The sequence below is a fragment of the Rhineura floridana genome, chromosome 2 (assembly GCF_030035675.1).
Source record: "Rhineura floridana isolate rRhiFlo1 chromosome 2, rRhiFlo1.hap2, whole genome shotgun sequence".
NCBI lineage: Eukaryota > Metazoa > Chordata > Lepidosauria > Squamata > Rhineuridae > Rhineura > Rhineura floridana.
In genome coordinates, this window is record NC_084481.1 from 70,756,018 (window position 1) to 70,775,621 (window position 19,604).

The 19,604-nt window shown below is 42.8% G+C and overlaps 1 protein-coding gene across 1 annotated transcript in view; it reads right to left on the reverse strand.

The window, feature by feature from the left end:
* THSD7B (thrombospondin type 1 domain containing 7B) overlaps positions 1 to 19,604 on the reverse strand; it is a 653,838-nt gene that overhangs the window by 421,531 nt on the left and 212,703 nt on the right. The gene's annotated exons all lie outside the window — the stretch shown is intronic.

The window sequence follows — 19,604 nt, forward strand, 5'->3', positions numbered from 1 at the left end:
ATTACCCCAGGGGCTGGAGGCACCTTTTAGCAGCTGTGGCTCACCAGCTATGGCTGTTCCTAGACAGGAATAACCTGCCCACAGCACACCATGCATTGATAACCTCAAGACTAGATTACTGTAATGTGTTCTGTGTGGGACTGTCTTTACACCTGGTTCAGAACTGCAGTTAGTGCAGAACATGGCTGCTTGCCTGCTGAACAGGGCAGCCTACTGTGACCATATCTCAAATTCTGTAGGAATTGCACTGGCATCCAATTTACTAGCAAGCTAAATTGAAGGGAGTTATATTGACATATACAACTCGGGCCCTGCATATGTGAAGGAATGCCTGCTCCCATGTTGACTTCTCCATTTCTTGTCAGAGCAGGCTCTTCTGATTGTACCACAGCTGACTTAGGCACTTTATACACCACCCCAGGGGAAGGACTTTTCTGTGGTGGTGCCAGGCTTACTGAACTCCCTCCCCTCTGAAATAAAGCAAGCACCAAATCTGATGAGGTGTTTGCTGACAGGTAGAAGTTTTAGTTTCGTATATATCTTTTGTAACATGGTGGGTGTAATTTTATTATGGCTTTAAATATTTTACTATGTGGCGGCAGTGGTGATGGTTTTAGTATTACATTTACATACAGTGAACCACTCTGGTATTGCCCAGAGTGGCAGATAAGTATTTTAAATGTAAAAAGTAACAGTTTTTCAATCTCTTTTGGTAGTTTTGCAGTTGAATAAAGATGCCGATCACCTGATGAATCCTTTCCAACCTGGTACCTTCCAGAGGTTTTCGACTCCAAGTCTTAGCATCCCTGACCATTGCCACGCTGGCTTGGCTGAGGAGAGTTGCAGTCCAAAACAAATGGAGGGCAGCTAGTTGGGGAAGGCTAACCATGTGGCAATCCACTGCAGGAGGCAACAGCCAGGCGTACAGGGAGAATTTCTTGATTTATTTCAGACTCTTGTACATCAACCTTCTTCCAAAAGATTCCAGGACAGGAAAGAACAGAGCTAATAATTAATGATTTATATTCATAATAAAACAATGAACTATACAATAAAACCAAAATATTAACAATATTATGGGGCATTAGTTAAAAATGTATCGGCATTACACAGATGAAAACGCCTGGGCAAAGCTGTAACACAGAGTGAGGAACACCTCTTTAGGGAGCGCATTCCATGATCGAGGCACCATCACCGAAACTGACCTCTCCTTTGTTGATAAAGAGGATACTTGGAGAAGAGTTTAGCAGAAGATATCAATTGCACAGGCAAACTAGTAGAGAGAGAGAGAGAGAGAGAGAGAGAGAGAGAGAGACATCCGTTCAGGTATTTTTGTCCAAAGTTAGCATCAGCATCTGGAATGTGGCCTGGAAATGAACACGTAGCCAACCATGTCATTTAAAACTGGTGTAATAATAAGCCTGGCCATACCAGTTAAATGTCTGGCAGATACATTCTGCACAAATTGAAACATCTGAGGTGTCTTTGAGGGCAGCCCCATGTATAATGCATTAAAGTGACCCAACTGTAAAATTATCAGTATGAGACTCCTATACCTTTAATAGCAAGAAAGGTTTTTTCTTTAGTTCCAGTTTATCTTACACCTGCATGGTAAACGGTACCTCCGGAAAGTACCTGTTGTATACAAATGTTAAAAGGTAAGAGTTGCCCTGTCCTCTTTTTCCTCAGATCATATTCTCAGGAACAGTGCAAAATGGTTTTTGAGTAACAGCTGCTTCTGAATCCTAATTTCTGTCCACTCATCATTAGTGCCCCTTCCTGTGTTCCCTCGATAAGGTACTTCCCAAAGGGAAGTACGAGCCATTTCAGAACAGCTTCACATTGCTGATTCATGTGCAGTTTGCATTCTTGTAGTCCTGCCAATTGCCATTTCTGATCAGTAAATTAAAGTAGCTAAAGATCTTCTCAGGTGAACAGGTGAATAAGATAGGATTTACAAGCCCATTAACAGAGGACCATTAAAGCAAGGGCTCAGAGAGTGATCAGAGATTGATTAAGTCGCAATGGTATGAGAAAAAGAATTCACCATCACAGGATGGAGTCAAACATGAAAGGGAAACACAATACAATGGCAGTATTAGTCACTAGAAAAGAAAAATTGGAAGTATGTTGAAAGTTTTAAAAGGGAAAATTAACACAAGTTTGCCAACATAATAAATAATAAAATCACAGTGTGCTAAAAAGCTATCATCAATTGCCCCAAGTTAAAAAGAAATGCAAAGGCAGCTAGTACGCTAGACCAATCCAATAAAGCAGTCCATATTTTAATTTGTCAGCTTTTATTTGACGGGAAAAGTACTACGATGTCAGCCCATATTGCTTATCTAATTCAGTTACCAGCACATAATAGTAGTTACAACTTGTTTTATGTGATGTAAGCTGAATTGCTTTTCATGCCCGCAGAGTAAAAAGTTATACAATAATTATGCTCACAAAGGCACAATGACATTTGCTTGCACTTTTGACATGCAGGGCACATGTACATTGGAAAACAAGCTGTTTGGATAATGATCATATATTAGGGGACAAAATGGCATCGTCAACCCTAAAATCTGTAGTTTAATAAGGATGGCAATTATAATCATGTCAGCCGTTTGACATTTTGACTTCAATTCACCATTCCACTGTTCACTCAAGCGAACAAATCTCTCTGTGTGTCTATCCCTGTGGTTCTGTATGAACTACTTTAAGCACACAGTGGTTTGGATCCAGTAGGTTTCACTTAGTTTCCACTGAAACCAAGGGGACAAGGTAAACATTACTAACGGAAGTCCTGTTGATTTTAGTAGGAACTAAATGAAACCTACTGACTCTGGATACCACCTAAGACAAGATTAAATATTTAATTCAATACTTGGATTCATTTTAAGCTGGCACTGTCTAACCTGCATCTTGCTACATACAAGAGTAACAGAACCAATAGGGGAGGATGAATACACTGTTTTGCTGTTTGTTAGTAACTGCATTCTCTAGCGTTTTATTAAAATACTAGGGGTGCTCTGGCCCTCCGCTCACTTTGTTCACAATCCCCCCACTCACCAGTGAGGGACTCGCACATAAACACACACACACACAGAGGCAACTCCCAAAATCACTCCAGGCACTCATGCTGCCACATTTAGGCGGCTTACCGGCCTCCCTCCTGCCCAGACTGTTGCTGCTGCTGTCCCACCTCAATCACTTTCCTGCCTGCTGTGTTGTTACTGCCATCCACACGCTTGCTTCCCCTGCTTGCTCACCCCCTTGGTCGCTCACTCACTGGCCCCTGCTGCTACCTGCTTGCCTCCCCCTGCTGCTGCCCACTCGCTCCCCACCTGTCATCCGTCCTTCCCTTACTCCCTCACCTTGCTTGCCTGCTGTCCTGCCACCGCCTCCCACACCCATGGGTGATGGCTTACAAAAATATTATATAGTTAGGTGTGTGTGTGTTTCTTAATTTCAATCACCAAAGACAGGTCATTCATAGAAAGGAAAAACACATTACGCAGCTCTTGTGTGGGTTTCAAATGATATGCCTTTTTAAAAGCATGGATTAATTCTTGGATTAGATAGCAACCACCAGATATAATAGCAGCAAATCATGATTTCATTACCACCAGTCTGGAGAATTACTTTAGGCAGCTGCTATTATGATTCTTCAAGATCATCCCAGTTAACTTTGGCTGAATATTTGTAGTTGACATCTAACATAAGTACTGTTGGCACACCTCCAGCCTCTCTCGATACGAACCCCTTCTAGCCTGACAGTCTGACACTTAGTGGAAATCTCTGAGTTGTGCTTTTATCATCATGGACAGATGCTGCTGACTCAAAATAAAAAGTCAGTTCTATTTCCAATTTGTTTGGTAGGTTTTTTTAATCAGTAGTTAATGGATAAACAATTTTTAGATGGCTCCATAGAAAACTGCATTATGAACTTGCTTATAAAATCCCATTAGCTTGTCTAACAATATGAAGAAAGAAACCATAAAATCAAGCCCTCCATTAACTTAAATAATAGCTGGATGCATATTAGGATGTTTTGCAAAACACTATCTATAAACATGGAAGATTAGATAAAATGGGAACACAGAGCTAATCGCTTTGCGTTCACAGACCCAACCTATTCACTTTTATTCATTATAAAGTCTCTCTCTCTCTCTCTCTCTCTCTCTCTCTCTCTCTCTCACACACACACACACACACACACACACACACACACTTCTCTAAACTATCTAGATTATGTTTAGGTAAACACAGACACCAAGGACGTAAGAAGAGCCTGCTGGATCAAACCAAAGGGCCATCTAGTCCAGCGCTCTGTTTTCACAATGGCCAACCACACACACGCCCATGGGAAGCCCACAAACAGAATCTGAATGCAACAGCACTCTCCCCACCTCCAGTTCCCAACAACTGGTATTCAGAAGCTTACTGCCTCTGACAATTGAGATAGAATCTAGCCAAAAGTTAATAACATTATGCATAATCATAGAATCATAGAACAGTAGAGTTGGAAGAGGCCTATAAGGCCATCAAGTCCAACCCCCTGATCAATGCAGGAATCCAGGTGAAAGCATTCCCAACAGATGGTGGTCCAGCTGCCTCTTGAATGCCTCCAGTGTCGGAGAGCACACTCCCTCTCTAGGTTATTGGTTCCATTGTCGTATGGCTTGAACAGTTAGGACATTTTTCCTAATGTTCAGTGGAAATCTGACTTCCTGCAGCTTGAGCCCATTATTCCATGTCCTGCACTCTGGGACGATTGAGAAGAGATCCCGGCCCTCTTCTGTGTGACAACCTTTCATGTACTTGAAGAGTGCTATCATATCTCCCCTCAGTCTTCTCTTCTCCAGGCTAAGCATGCCCAGTTCTTTCAGTCTCTCCTCATATGGCTTTGTTTCCAGTCCCCTGATCATCCTTGATGCCCTCCTCTGAACCTGTTCCAGTTTGTCTGCATCCTTCTTGAAGTGCAGAGACCAGAACTGAACACAGTACTCAAGATGAGGCCTAACCAGTGCTAAATAGAGGGGAACTAATACTTCACGCGATTTGGAAACTATACTTCTGCTAATGCAGCCTAATATAGCATTTGCCTTTTTTGCAGCCACATCACACTGTTGGCTCATATTCAGCTTGTGATCAATGACAATCCCAAGATCCTTCTCACATGTCGTATTGCTGAGCCAAGTATCCCCCATCTTATAACTGTGCATTTGGTTTCTTTTTCCTAAGTGTAGAACTTTGCATTTATCCCTGTTGAATTTCATTCTGTTGTTTTCAACCCAATGCTCCAGCCTATCAAGATCCCTTTGAATTTTGTTTCTGTCTTCCACGGTATTAGCAATGCCCCCCAATTTTGTATCATCTGCAAATTTGATAAGCATGCTCTGTACCTCCTCATTCAAGTTGTTAATAAAAATGTTGAAGAGCACCGGGCCCAGGACCGAGCCCTGTGGTACCCCACTCGTTACTTCCGCCCAGTTTGAGAAGGAACCATTAATAAGCACTCTTTGAGTTTGATTCTGGAGCCAACTGTGGATCCACCTGATAGTCCTTCCATCCAGCCCACATTCAGCTAGCTTGCCATTGGGCTTTTAGAATTTTCTTTTTCAGAAACTCCCACCCATCTTGGACTCCTTTTCTCATTAGGGTTGCCTGTCATGGAACCGTACTTACAATTGTTCTGAGTTTATTAAAATCAGCTTTCCTGAAGTCCAGGGTGCGCGTATGGCTACTCTCAGCTTTTGCTTCTGTTAAAATCAAGAATTCACGTATGGTGTGGTCACTTTCCCCCAGAGTTCCCGTAACTGCCACTTCATCCAGCAAATCATCTCTATTGGTTAGAATCAAGTCCAGGGTATCTGATCCTCTGGTTGCTACCTCCACTTTCTGTAGGAGAAAGTTATCTCCAACAAATGTCAGAAATTTCTTGGAGGGGCCGTGTTTGGCAGAATTTGTCTTGCAACAATTATCGGGATAACTGAAGTCCCCCATTACTACTACATCATTCCTCCTGGAAAAATTGGCAATTTGCTTATCAAAAGTTACATTCTCATCTTCTCCTTGATTGGGTGGTTGGTAGAAGACTCTAAGCACCACATTCCTTTTATTACTGCTGCATTGTTATGGTTTAATTGTACTATTTGAAACTGAGGTGTTTTATTAAGTGTATGTTTGAACGGTTTTAATGTTGCAAATAGTTTATTCTATTTAATTTAGACTATTGTATGCTCTTAATTATATGTACTTTTATCTGGAAGTTGCCTTGAGTTCCAGTTTGGAAAATAGGGTGGGGTAAAAATAAAGGTAATAGTAATAATACTTGTCCTTTAATTTTAATCCAGATACTCTCGGTGGAGCCACCAAGCTCATCTTCCTGTATTTCTGTGCAGGGATATCTATTTTTAACATATAGCGCGACTCCACCTCCCTTTTTATTCCTTCTGTTCTTTTTTAACAAGCTATATCCTTCAGTTGCTGTATTCCAGTCATGGGAGTCATCCCACCAAGTTTCAGTTATACCTATCAAGTCGTAATTGCCCTCCTGTATTAAGAGTTTAAGTTCGTCCTGCGTATTAGTATACAGACATCGAAGACCACGTGATTTATGGCTTGGCTTCGTTACTACTTTTTTCTGAGGACTGTTACTGGGCCCTATTAGAGCCGATCTCTCTGTTCCCATTACTGTGCACAAGCCTTCATCAGTTGTTACCACCAAGTTAAAGTCTCCCTCCTCCTTAGAATTCAGTTTAAAGCCCTCCTGATGAACTTCTCCATGCTGTGGCCACACATTCTTCACAGTCCTTGTGAGATGCAACCCATCACTTGCCAGCAGTCCATCTTCCAGGAAGCATAGCCAGGGGCGGCTACAGGAATGCCGGAGCCCTTGGGCATCAGCCTGCCCAGGGCCCCTCTGCTCCCCTTCCATGCTCCGTGGCACAAACTGCGCTGCAGATCGCAAGACAAGAGCTTCCGAGCCACCCGCCACCACCGTCACTGCCGCCATCCCCGCCGCTTCACCTACCTTTCTCTGCTGTTCTTTGCGGCTGCTCAGTGTCCTCAGTGTGGCCACCCGCCATTCCAGGCCTCTCACTTTTTCTTCCAACAGTGCCACAAGCTTACACTTTTTGCATGTGTACGCCATGTTGTTCTTAGGCAAGAAAACGAACATGGCACACACCTTGCAGGTCACAACCACTGGAGTATCCTTCCCGTTCATACTCTCTTCTACTTTTTGTTTCTTTCTAACTACTTGTTTTGGAGTGGCCTGTGCTTTGTCCTGTCCTACTTCAGGTAAACTTGAGAGTCCCTCAAGTTTGGGGGGTGGGGGGTGGGGGTTCAAAAAGCTGTCCTTGTTCTCAAGACTTGGAAATTTTTGCTCAGGGTATTTGAGGTAGCCCTGTTTGCCTGGATTTGCATGCTCCCCCCCAAAAAACAAAAAATAATTTTGCTCTCAAACAAGAGAACCAGAACAAGTGGGCATTTCCAAGCTTGGTAGGAAATCCATATTGTGTACAAACCAATTCCATACAGTTATTTGAGGTTTACTTTCTAATAAGTGAGGGGAAAATGTCCCTTTCCTGTACTAGATAATTTCCTAAATCTGAGATGTTGTCACATGTGTCTACGTTACTTGATTAATTAACTCTCAGTGAGGTTGGAGCTAGATGTTAAGGCAGGGATGAGGATCCTGTGTGCCACAAGATATTTTTGGATTCCAACTCCCATCATTCCTCATCATTGGCCATGGTGGTGGAGACTCGTGAGAGTTGGAGTACAGCAACATTTGGAAAACTACAGGTTTCCCATCCCTAGATTGAGATGAATGTGTAGTTCCAACCACGATCAGCAACTCTACATCTCCTCATCTTCCTCTCTCTCCCATAACATCTAGAAAAACAAAAGTGTCATAGTGATATCACCATGCTCTGAATTTTTCCACCCTCACAAGCAATTGTCATTGACCACAGCTAGCATAGTCAATGGTCAGCAATAATGGGAGTTGGAATCCATCAAAATCTGGAGAACTATAGGTTCCCCAGCCTTGCTTTAGGGAAACAAGAGTGATACTTCATTGGAACTTGTAAACATTTTTTTTAATATGGACCCAGGTTATTTTTTCTTGCAAGCAAAGGACTAGTTTAAGTATTACAACCAAACCATAGTTTGGTGGAACAATTAGCTGGGCTTATATATTTTCTTTATCCCCTTTTTCTTGCCTACTCAGGTTCTCCCTCTTACTTGCTAGTTTATGATAAATGTAGTTTGTCATTACATGCAAATCAGGCAGACTATAGTAACTGGAAAGTGCAGGTTTGCCTCCAAACTAGAATTGGAAACACAGTTCAAACTATGGTTTCTAATTTTGGTTTAGAGGCATACTATGGTTTGTGATTTAGATATCTTAACAAACTATGGTTATGCAAACTAGCAAGGGAGGGGCTGGGAATAGGAGTACACAGGAAAGGAGGAGATATGCAGATCTGAAACATGTTTCTATTGACCAAATCATAGTTTAGCCATAAAATCTTGCCCTGGAGACTTTGTTCAGCCAACACTCACTGATATAGAAAGGCAGTCTTCATATTGCATCAAATGGTTAAGTATCTTGCTAAAAGAAGAAAAAGAATATGTTTTCATACATCACCAGGTATACTTTGGAGTGATTCACACCATTCAAGAATCTTGCAGCTAAATGTGTATGTTACATCAAAGGAAATGTATGGTGTTTGCTTTTTATTGTTTGATTTGCAATGGCTGTTCTCACACATCAACTGATATTGCATGTATTGAGTGATGAAACTGTATTTGCATATTATTCACCCTCCAACTCCTCCTGAGTGGGCCTGATCAACTTGGATCAAGGGGAACAATGGTCAAACTGAAAGGACTTTAAATGTACCACTTCAGCACAACTGTTTCCTGGCATACTCATTGTATGCATTCATTTATCTGCCATGCAGAATTGGATCCTACTTCATCATTAATCAGACCTGGCCGATATAAAACGTATATGAAAGTGAAACACAAAAGTCATTCTAGAGAGTGGTCCACATGTCTCTTTCTGGCAAATGATTTAAGGATTAATGCTAATACTCATAGCGAGAACATCTCTACTAGAGTTTGATGGTCCTGACACAATGGGAAAATTAAAAAGGGAAACACTAGCATTGTTTCAACAGCTGTTGGGGGGATTTGTGGTCAGAAAAGAAACAAAATCTAATCTGAATTCAATAAAACTTCAATATATTTAAGAAATCCACAATGCGATAAATACAATATCAGATTCCAGTCTGAAACATAACAAACACATACTCTCAAAGTTAAAGATAATTCTGTGTTCACTCTTGCAGCGGCACAATTACTGAGACTGGTTAACTTGAGCAACATTTTGCACAGCATTTCTGGTAAGGGTGAAATCCTATGTAGCAAGAACTGTACGGAGAGTTATACATGTCACCTTAACTCTGACCTTGATTGATTTACTGTCCCCACCTTGCCTCATGTCTCCAGAACATGTGCACATATTAGAACAAAATGTTCTCACAACCAATTTGATGTCCTTTTTACATTAAAATCTTTGCCACTGTTGCTGCTGCTTGAACAAAAACACTCACCTGTTAAACGTGTTAAGGTAGCTGGGTCTGGTCTGTTTCTGGATGCATCGGTGGCTGGCACCCAATAGGACTAGGAGGGCTGAAGGCAGGGAGACCAACAGGAGGTGGAGCCAGAACCGATGACAGGCAGAGCCAAGTAATTCTAGTTTTGTCCCCATTCTCTTCACTGTTGAGTTCTACAAGGGCAAAACTGAGACTAAGGAGGAAGCTGACAGCTGGGGCTACCCCTCGACTGGTTGCAAGTGAGGCTGGTGGGGCAATGCCTCATTTGCCCTAACGGACCAGTGCATGAGGGACCACCCGGGAATCCCACGTAAGCTGCCTTGGCCTCCATGATAGAAGAAAGGTGGGATATAAATATTAATTCAATATAAATATTTTCAGCATGCCTTAACTTTTACTGGTGTTGAGTGCTCACACCCAGTGTGATTTTTGTAAAGCTTTACCCACTTTCACCAGCATCCCTGCTCATTTGGCAAAATGGAAGCATCTCAAACTGAAGAAGTGGGGAGTAATGAACTGAAACGATAGGACAGTCTTCCTTTCTCATTGACCCAGGCTGCCTTCTGATGTCAAATTAATCATCTTCCTTCAAATGGTATTAAACTGCTTGAGACTGATCATTTACCAAGTACTATGAACTCCTCCACACTCCCTTCATTTCAAGCTCTAGTCTTCGGCAGCTGTCTTGGTATGAACTGTAAAAACTTTTTCATCAAACATTTTATAATGTCACTGCAACTACAATGAAGATGAACTAAGAAATTAACCTGTGCCATACACTGTGCTGTTAGCTGGTATCTTTCTGTTCACAGATGTGCAAAAGATAATTTTAATCCATACAATATGAACTCTAATGGTTCTATATAATACATCATTTTAAGTTGAGGGTATAATATTACATTACAAATGCCTTTATCAAGCAGACTACTAATCTTGTCACAAAGGAATAACAGGATTGTTTGGGGATTTTATTTTTTATTTTGTTTTACAATTAAACCATGTTGACTCACATCAGGTGCTTTATTTCTCAACTAATACCCTGGCCAGGATTAGCATCAAGCAGCAAAGTCGCTTGTTCATCTCTTCCAATACTTTTAATATATTAAGAATGTGAAGCACTATTTTCTACTTCCTCTGATTAAGTGAGTGGTGCTATTACCTGTGCAGAACTCCCACTGATTTCAACAGGGCTTTGCTGCAAATTTCCTTGTTCCATTGATTTACTCTCTCTCTCTCTCTCTCTCTCCGTTCATGACTGGTAAAGGTACAGGAGTCCTCGTCTCTGTGCATTTGGTCACCCTATCAGCTACTTCCTTTAACACAGGTATCAAATCTAAAGACTTCCTCCTCCACTCCAAATACTGAACATAAATAGCTACTGAACCCGTCAACCCTTTCTCTGGACATGAATATGTGGGGAGCTTTGAACACAGAAAGTTTCTTCCCTTAAAATACCCCTACAGAGCATCTAGACAGAACTCTTTATTTATTATATTTATATCACATCCTTCCTCTAAAGAGTAACATACACCACTCTTCCTCATTTTATCTTTATAATAATCCTGTAGGGTAGGGTAGGCTGAGAAATAGTGACTGGCCTGAAATCACCCAATGAGCTTTAAGACTAGTTTAGTGGGGATTTGAACCTGGGTCTCATGGTCGTAGTCCAACCACCACACCAGCCTGACTTTCAATAGTACCACTAACCCACTGAAATGGTTGATTGTAAGATTTGGTGGCTAAAATAGCTTGAGGAGTTAAATATAAATATGACTCTTAACCATCAAGAGGATCGTGTCTCTACTGTTACTTCCACTTATATGATCCTACAAATACTATTACTTGATGCTCCAATTGTCTCCAATTATATTGGCCTACAAATATGGCTTCGTATTAAGAATGGAAGTTGAAGATTGCCACAATTTGGGAAGGAACAGATTAAGTCACGCTTAATTTTTCATTCAACCCCATCTGCTTTCAAAAGGCAAAACTTAGGCCCCAAAATAAGCAGGAGGGGTGGGTGGGTGTTTATTTATTTATTTATTTTATTAAACCTCTATCCTACCCTTTCTCCCAGAAGGAGCCCAGGGCGATTGACAAAGGACAAAACACTAAAAACATCTTAAAACATCTCAAAAACAAAACATCTTAAAAACATCTTAAAAATAAAACATCTTAAAAACATCTTTTAAAAAAATCTTTTAAAAAGCCTTAAAAAGCAATTCCAGTACAGATGCAGACTGGAATAAGTTTTCTACTTTAAAGGCTTGTTGAAAGAGGAAGGTCTTCAGTAGGTGCTGAAAAGATAACTGAGATACTGCCTATCTAATATTTAAGGGGAGGAAATTCCAAAGGGTAGGTGCCACATACTAAAAAGTTCACTTCCTATGTTGTGCGGAACGGACCTCCTGATAAGATGGTATCTGCAGGAGGCCCTCACCTGCAGAGCACAGTATATGGGTATATAAGGGGTAAGATGGTCTTTCAGATTTCCTGGTCGCAAGCTGTACAGGGCTTTGTACACAAAAACCAGCACCTTGACCTTGGCCTGGCAGCTAATGGGCAGACTGCAATTCTTTCATCAGCAGGGAAACATGTTGGCAATATCCTCCCGCAGTGAGCAGTTGCACTGACATATTTTGCATGAGCTGCAGCTTCCAGACCAACCTCAAGGGCAGCCCCACATAGAGTGCATTACAGTAACTCAACCTGGAGGTTACCAGTGCATGGACAACAGTGCTCAGGCTATTCTGGTCCACAAACCGCCGCAGCTGTCTTACCAGCTGAATCTGGTAAAAGGCACTCCTAGCCACTGAGGACACCTGGGCCTCCAGTGACAAAGATAGACCCAGGAGCACCCTCAGACCATGAACCTGCTCTTTCAGAGAGAGCACAACCCCATCCAAAGCAGGCAACTGACCAATTATCCGTACTCGGGAACCACCAACCCACAGTGCCTCCATCTTGCTAGGATTCAGACTCAGTTTATTGGCCCTCATTATTGGCCCTCATCCAGCTCACCACTGAGTCCAGGCGTTGGTCCAGGGCTTGCATGGCTTCTCCCGATTCAGGTGTTACAGAGAAATAGAGCTGGGTATCATCAGCATACTGCTGACACCTTGCCCCAAATCTCCTGATGACTGCTCCCAAGGGCTTCATATAGATGTTAAAGAGCATGGGGGACAAGATGGCACAACTGCCAGGGGGCCGAAAGACAATCACCCAATACTATTCTCTGAAAACAACCTTGGAGATAGGATTGGAACCACTGTAAAACAGTGCCTCCGATACCCATATCACCAAGTCAGTTCAGAAGGATACCATAGTCAATAGTATCAAAAGCCAAAAGATCAAGTAAGAGTGCATTATCGTAATCAAAACAGTATTAAAAGCCAAAAGATCAAGTGAGAGCGCATTACAGTAATCCAGCCTGGAAGTAACCTCTGCATGGACAATAGTGGTCAGGCAATCCCAGTCCAGAAAGCCACAGCTGTCTTATGAGCCCAAACTGGTAAAAGGCACTCATAGCCAATGAGGGCTTCTAGCGACAAAGAGTTTTAAGAAATAAGTTTTCCTTTGTCATACTGGAAGCTGCCTCTGTACTGGAAGCTGTGTGTTAGAAACAGCTGTTGTTGATTCCCTGCAGTGCAAGCCAGCAGGGGAGGGAGCCACTGATGCAAGCAGCCTACTCCTACAAGTTTCCTGGCCTACAAAAGTTACCCCAGTCACTCTATTAAATCTTTTCACATGGCATAACAGCTATGCAGAGTGGAGTGCAGTCATTAGTCTTCTAATGCACTTGTATAACTCTGATGAGGGGTACTGACAGATTTATTAGCACTGTGTGAAGCACATACCCTTGATTGATGCTAATTGATATTCAAGACATATATAAAACACATCAGATTTTGAGGGTCAGTTGTATTAAATCTCACGGAGAGCATTTTTGAACAGCGTATATTTCGGTAGTCTGTAGTTTGAGAAATTCAAATAAAACATTTAATGTTTACAGAGATGTGTGAAGCCTGCTCCTTTATTTCCACAGAGTTTTCCACTTTCTCTTCCTGCACCCTTGTATATTACCTACAGAAAGGCTGTGGAATGTCAGAGATATCCTTGCTTCTCCAACCTACTTCTATGTACACAGAGTTCTTGGATTATTTCAATTCCACCCTGGAAAAAGCAATTATACAAAATGGTACTGTGTATTTTCTTCTAACTTTTTTGGAACAGTCTATGCATTTGTTAGTGTTGTAACCTGGCCTGCGATCATTTACAATGAAGGCAGCATATAAAATACAAAGCATTTACAAATACATATAATCTAATATTCATGATAATGATGGAACAGAGATTAGTGTTTTGTTCTGGACAGTACAGTATGTTGAGTGTAATGCACTGCTGAAGGATATTTGCATTAGAGGTGCTTTCAGTCTCTTATATCCTCCCTTGTCCACCTAACTTAAACAAGAGGATATGTTCAAACTGGCAAATTATTAGGTTTTTTCTCCTTATGTAAAGTAAATAAGATACAATGGTAAAAGAGGAAGGGGCAGGATAATTATGTGCACTAGTGAAATAACAATATTCACATAACAAACTGAAACATAAAGGGGGAGTGTGACTTTGTTGATTCTCCTTGATCTCTCAGCGGCGTTTGATACCATCGACCATGGTATCCTTCTGGGCTCGCGGAGTTGGGAGTTGGGGATACTGCTTGGCAGTGGTTCCGCTCCTACTTCGCGGATCGTCACCAGAAGGTAGTGCTTGGGGAACATTACTCGACACCCTGGACTCTCCATTGTGGAGTCCCTCAGGGGTCGGTTTTGTCCCCCATGCTTTTTAACATTTACATGCAGCCTCTGGGTGCGGTCATCAGGAGTTTTGGCGTGCGTTGTCATCAGTATACTGATGACACGCAACTCTATTTCTCCTTTTCATCTTCTTCAGGTGAGTCTGTTGATGTGCTGAACCGTTGCCTGACCGCGATAATGGACTGGATGAGAGCTAATAAACTGAGACTCAATCCAGACAAGACTGAGACACTGTTGGTGAACACCTTCCCCGCTCAGATGGTGGATGTGCATCCTGTTCTGGATGGGGTTACACTCCCCCTGAAAGAACAGGTCCGTAGTCTGGGGGTTCTTTTTGACCCTTCCTTGTCTCTTGAGGCTCAAGTGGCCTCGGTGGCACGGAATGCGTTTTACCATCTCCGTTTGGTAGCCCAACTACGCCCCTATCTGGATGGCGACGACCTCGCCTCAGTTGTCCATGCTCTGGTAACTTCGAGATTGGATTACTGTAATGCACTTTACATTGGGCTGCCCTTGAAGACAGTTCGGAAGCTTCAGCTAGTGCAGAATGCGGCAGCTAGATTATTGATGACGACCAGTCGGTCTTCACATATAACTCCTGTTCTGGCTCGCCTGCACTGGCTACCTATTTGCTTCCGGGCGAGATTCAAGGTGTTGGTTATGACCTATAAAGCCTTACATGGCATGGGACCGCAATACCTGGTGGAATGCCTCTCCCACTATGAACCTACCCGTTCGCTTCGTTCGTCATCGAAGGCCCTCCTCCGGGTACCAACTCATTGTGAAGCCGGAGGGTGGTTACTAGATCTAGGGCTTTTTCCGTGGTGGCCCCCCGAGTTGTGGAATAGCCTCCCCGAAGAGGTACACCTGGCACCTACACTATTATCTTTTCGGCGCCAGGTAAAGACCCAGGCATTTTAATCACTCTAATCTTTTTAGCTTTTTAATCTTGTATACTAAGTCTTTATTTTTATTTTCTGTTTAACTGTATTTGTTTTTATGTCATATATGTTTTTGTGATTTTATTATTGCCATGTATGTATTTTACCCTATGCTGTTTACCGCCCTGAGAGCTATTTGCTAAGGGCGGTATATAAATGTAACCAAATAAATAAATAATTATCCTAATAAGATGCAAAAACTTATATGCAAATGCTACACATTGATATTTATATACAGTAGTGGACTGCATGGTGGTGCAGCAGCACTCACCCGACATCCTGACAGCTGAATCATTGCTGCTTATTGGGAAGGAGAGCGAGAGGAGCAAGGTGGTGGGGAGGTCCGAGCACTGACTGTTGACGTCAGCTGATGGGTGGGAAGACAGGGTAAAATGTAGCTTCAGCTGAACGCCCTGTTCCCAGCAAAGAATAGGCTCCTGCAGCCAAGGCAACAGGATTTAATCCCCTCTCATCAGCTGATGAGCAGGGGTTAAATCCTGCTCAATTCTGGAGGCTCAAACAGGAGCGGTGGATGCTGTCTGAAAGTCAATTACAACAGAAGCACAGGTGTGGTCTGAAAGCATCTGTAGGCTCACATAGGAGTGGGGGAGGCTGTCTGCAAGCCCTCTCCAACAGCAAAATGGCTTTCAGAAAGCTGGAAAGCCTTTTTGTGCCATGCTGCCTTTGAAGTTCTCTTCTATTCGGCGCTGGTTAGGCCTCATCTTTAATACTGCATCCAGTTCCGGACACCACACTTTAAGAAGGACTCAGACAAACCGGAACAGGTTCAGAGGAGGGCAACAAGGATGATCAGAGGACTGGAAACAAAGCCCTATGAGGAGAGACTGAAAGAACTGGGCATGTTTAGCCTTGAGAAGAAAAGAATGAGGAGAGATATGATAGCACTCTTCAACAACTTGAAAGGTTGTCACACAGAGGAGGACCAGGATCTCTTCATCTCAGAGTGCAGGACACGGAATAATAGACTAAAGTTGCAGGAAGCCAGACTTTAGCTAAACATATGGAAAAATTTTGTAACTGTTAGAACACTACGATAATGGGACCAATTACCTAGGGAGATGGTGGAGGTAGCTGGACAGCCACCTGTTGGGTATGGGTTAACTTGGATTCCTGTATTGAGCAGGGAGTTGGACTTGATGACCTTGTAGGCCCCTTCCAACTCCACTATTCTATGATTCTACTAAGTTCCAACAATTGGGACTGCAAAACACAACATCATCTGATGTCATAGAAACATCAGATGATTGACAGATGGACAAGCCTACCTACATGCCAAATTTGGCCCATCAGGGGGTGAGGTGATAACGAGCTGGCCCGCCAGTCAGAAAAGGTTCCCCACCCCTGTCTTATAACCTGCAAGCTTAACAAAAAACAAATATCCCCAAATTCCCTCAGCTACCCAGTTTCCAAAGTGACCTTCTCCACAGCAGGAATGGCACACATAGTATCATTTCCCACCATGGGCTCTGGGGCCTGTAGTCCTAATCCTGAGTGAGTGAGAAAATATACTCCATTGGGTCCTGCAAATGGCCCCAGTTTCCACCTCCTCTCCCTCAAGGTCTACTTTCTACACCCAAAATTCTTTGCCTTGGGACAGGGGATGGGGAAGGTAGTGATTTTCAGGATTGGAGTGAACAGAGCCCTGCCAGAAACAGGCTGCAACTGGGAAACTAAAGGTCTTGCTTCAAAAGCATTTGAAGAGGGGTCCTCTCTGTGAGGACCTCTCATCCAATTGTCAGGGTACTCCCAAATATAATCCATGAATGCCTGGGAAAGCTCTTCTGACTATTATATGAGGATTTCTGGAAGAGAGGAAAAATTCAGTACCAAAGCTGCAAAACCAGATGAAGGTAATAAAATAAGTTAACATTCTCACAATTTGAGGTGGGTGGGTTGTTTTCTTTTTTTATCTCCAGGAAAAACTTCTGCCCTTCACCCAAAAGCACAACTTTCTAGAATGAAGATCAAAACAAGAAAAGATTCAGTGCTCTTCAATTCAGACTGAAGAGTTCTTCAGCAGGAAATCAGTGCAATTGGCTAAGATGCTATTTGCGGAAAGGCTTCTTCAAAACCAGTTGTTAAATTTCAGACTGAATGAATGTCCACTTCGATGAATATTTATTATTTCTTGGTACTATTACATATATAGCATTTACCCTTGAAAGCATGGAGATATCAGCCGAAGCAGGGCTCACACCAGGAGGCATGTCATATATCAATTCCCTACTCTCTGAATCACTAGGACTGCAGGTTGCAGGTTGCAGTCTGAGCCACAACATTATCATCATAACCCGAGGAGTGTTCAGGCATTCATCTGAACATGTGAACACTCAAAGTGGATGAGGGGAAGGGGCATGTACGCAAGCCCCATCCCCAGTGTCTTCACATGTGTTTCACCACCACCACCTTTGCTCCTGACCTTCCTCCATGTGTTGCACAAGAAACGTCCTCAAGGGATTTCTATTTGCGTTGGCTTGACTGTGAACAGATGCTTCCACATGATCAAGGACCCTCGTCTGTCAGGTCCCCTGCTTGCTTGTGTCCAAGTGAACATGAGTAGAAGCCCCACATCCACCTTCCCTGCATGACACAGAGAATGTTGGGGACTAAAGGGAGAGGGCACAACAGGTGTAAGGATGTTGGGGACGGGGCTTGAGTATGTGCACCTGCCCCATCCACATGTTGAAGACAAGCCTCTAGAGTCTTTCAGCATGTAACAAGGTAATTAGCAGAGCCACTGTCTGATGTAAAGACGCCAGATCTGTTGTATTTCTTGAGGATGGGCAACTTGTTGATGGAAGCCCCTAGGCTACGCAGCTCCAGACTGATAGACTAGCTGTCAAGATACTTGCCACCACTTGGATCTGAGTGCCTGACAGGAGACTTAACAGAGGAAAGATAGAGTTCAGTTCCTTTAAAATATCTACAGTCTTTGTAGATACTTTATACTGAAAGAATTGATTGAAGTCAGGAGAATTGTTTTATGATTTCATTATTGAAAATTTGGAATACATTCAGAAGCCACAATCCAGTACCAAGTTCAGTGTGTGTCACCCCTTGATTTTAATAAGTTTAGGCAAGCCTAATCTGTTTTGGGTTGCAGACATGGCATTTAAAACCCTGTGAGCTCTGCATTTGGTGCCGTGTGATATTGATGTAATCTTTAACCCTAAAAAATGTTTGTTTGTTTGTTTATTATTTGATTTATATCCCACCCTTCCTCCCAGTTGCAGCCCAGGGCAGCAAACAAAAGCACTAAAACACTTTAAAACATCATAAAAACAGACATCAAAATATTTTTAAAAAGCTTAAAAAAAATTTTTTTAAAGGTTTGAAAACATATGAAAAAGCAATTCCAACACAGATGCAGACTGAGATAAGGTCTCAACTTAAAAGACTTGTTGAAAAAAGAAGGTCTTCAGCAGGCGCTGAAAAAATAACACAGCTGGCACCTGTCCAATATTTAAGGGGAGGGAATTCCAAAGGGTAGGTGCCACTGCACTAAAGGTCTATCTCCTATGTTGTGCAGAACGGACCTCCTGATAAGATGATATCTGCAGGAGGCCCTCACCTGCAGAGCAGTGATCGACTGGGTATATGAGGGATAAGACGGTCTTTCCGGTATCCTGGTCCCAAGCTGTATAGGGCTTTGTGCACCAAACCTAGAACCTTGAACCTGGCCCAGTAGTAGCTAGTGCAATTCTTTCAGCAGTGGGATGACATGTTGGCAATATCCTGCCCCAATAAGCAGTCTTGCCATCGCATTTTGCACCAGCTGCAGTTTCTGGACCAACCTCAAGGGCAGCCCCACATAAAACACATTATAGTAATCCAACCTGGAGGTTACCAGTGCATGGACAACAGTGGTCAAGCTATCCCGGTTCAAAACAGCCGCAGCTGTCTTACCAGCTGAAGTTCCTAAAAGGCACTCCTAGCCACTGAGGTCACCTGGGCCTCTAGCAACAAAGATGAATTGAGGAGCACCCCCAGACTACGGACCTGCTCTTTCAGAGGGAGTACAACCCCATCCAAAACACGCAGCTGACCAATTATCTGAACTCGGGAACAACCAACCCACAGCAACTCTATCTTGTTAGGATTGACAGTGTTTATTGGACCTCATCCAGCCAACCACCGAGTCCAGGCACTGCTCCAGGACTTGCACGGCCTCTACCAATTCAGATGTTACAGAAAAATAGAGCTGT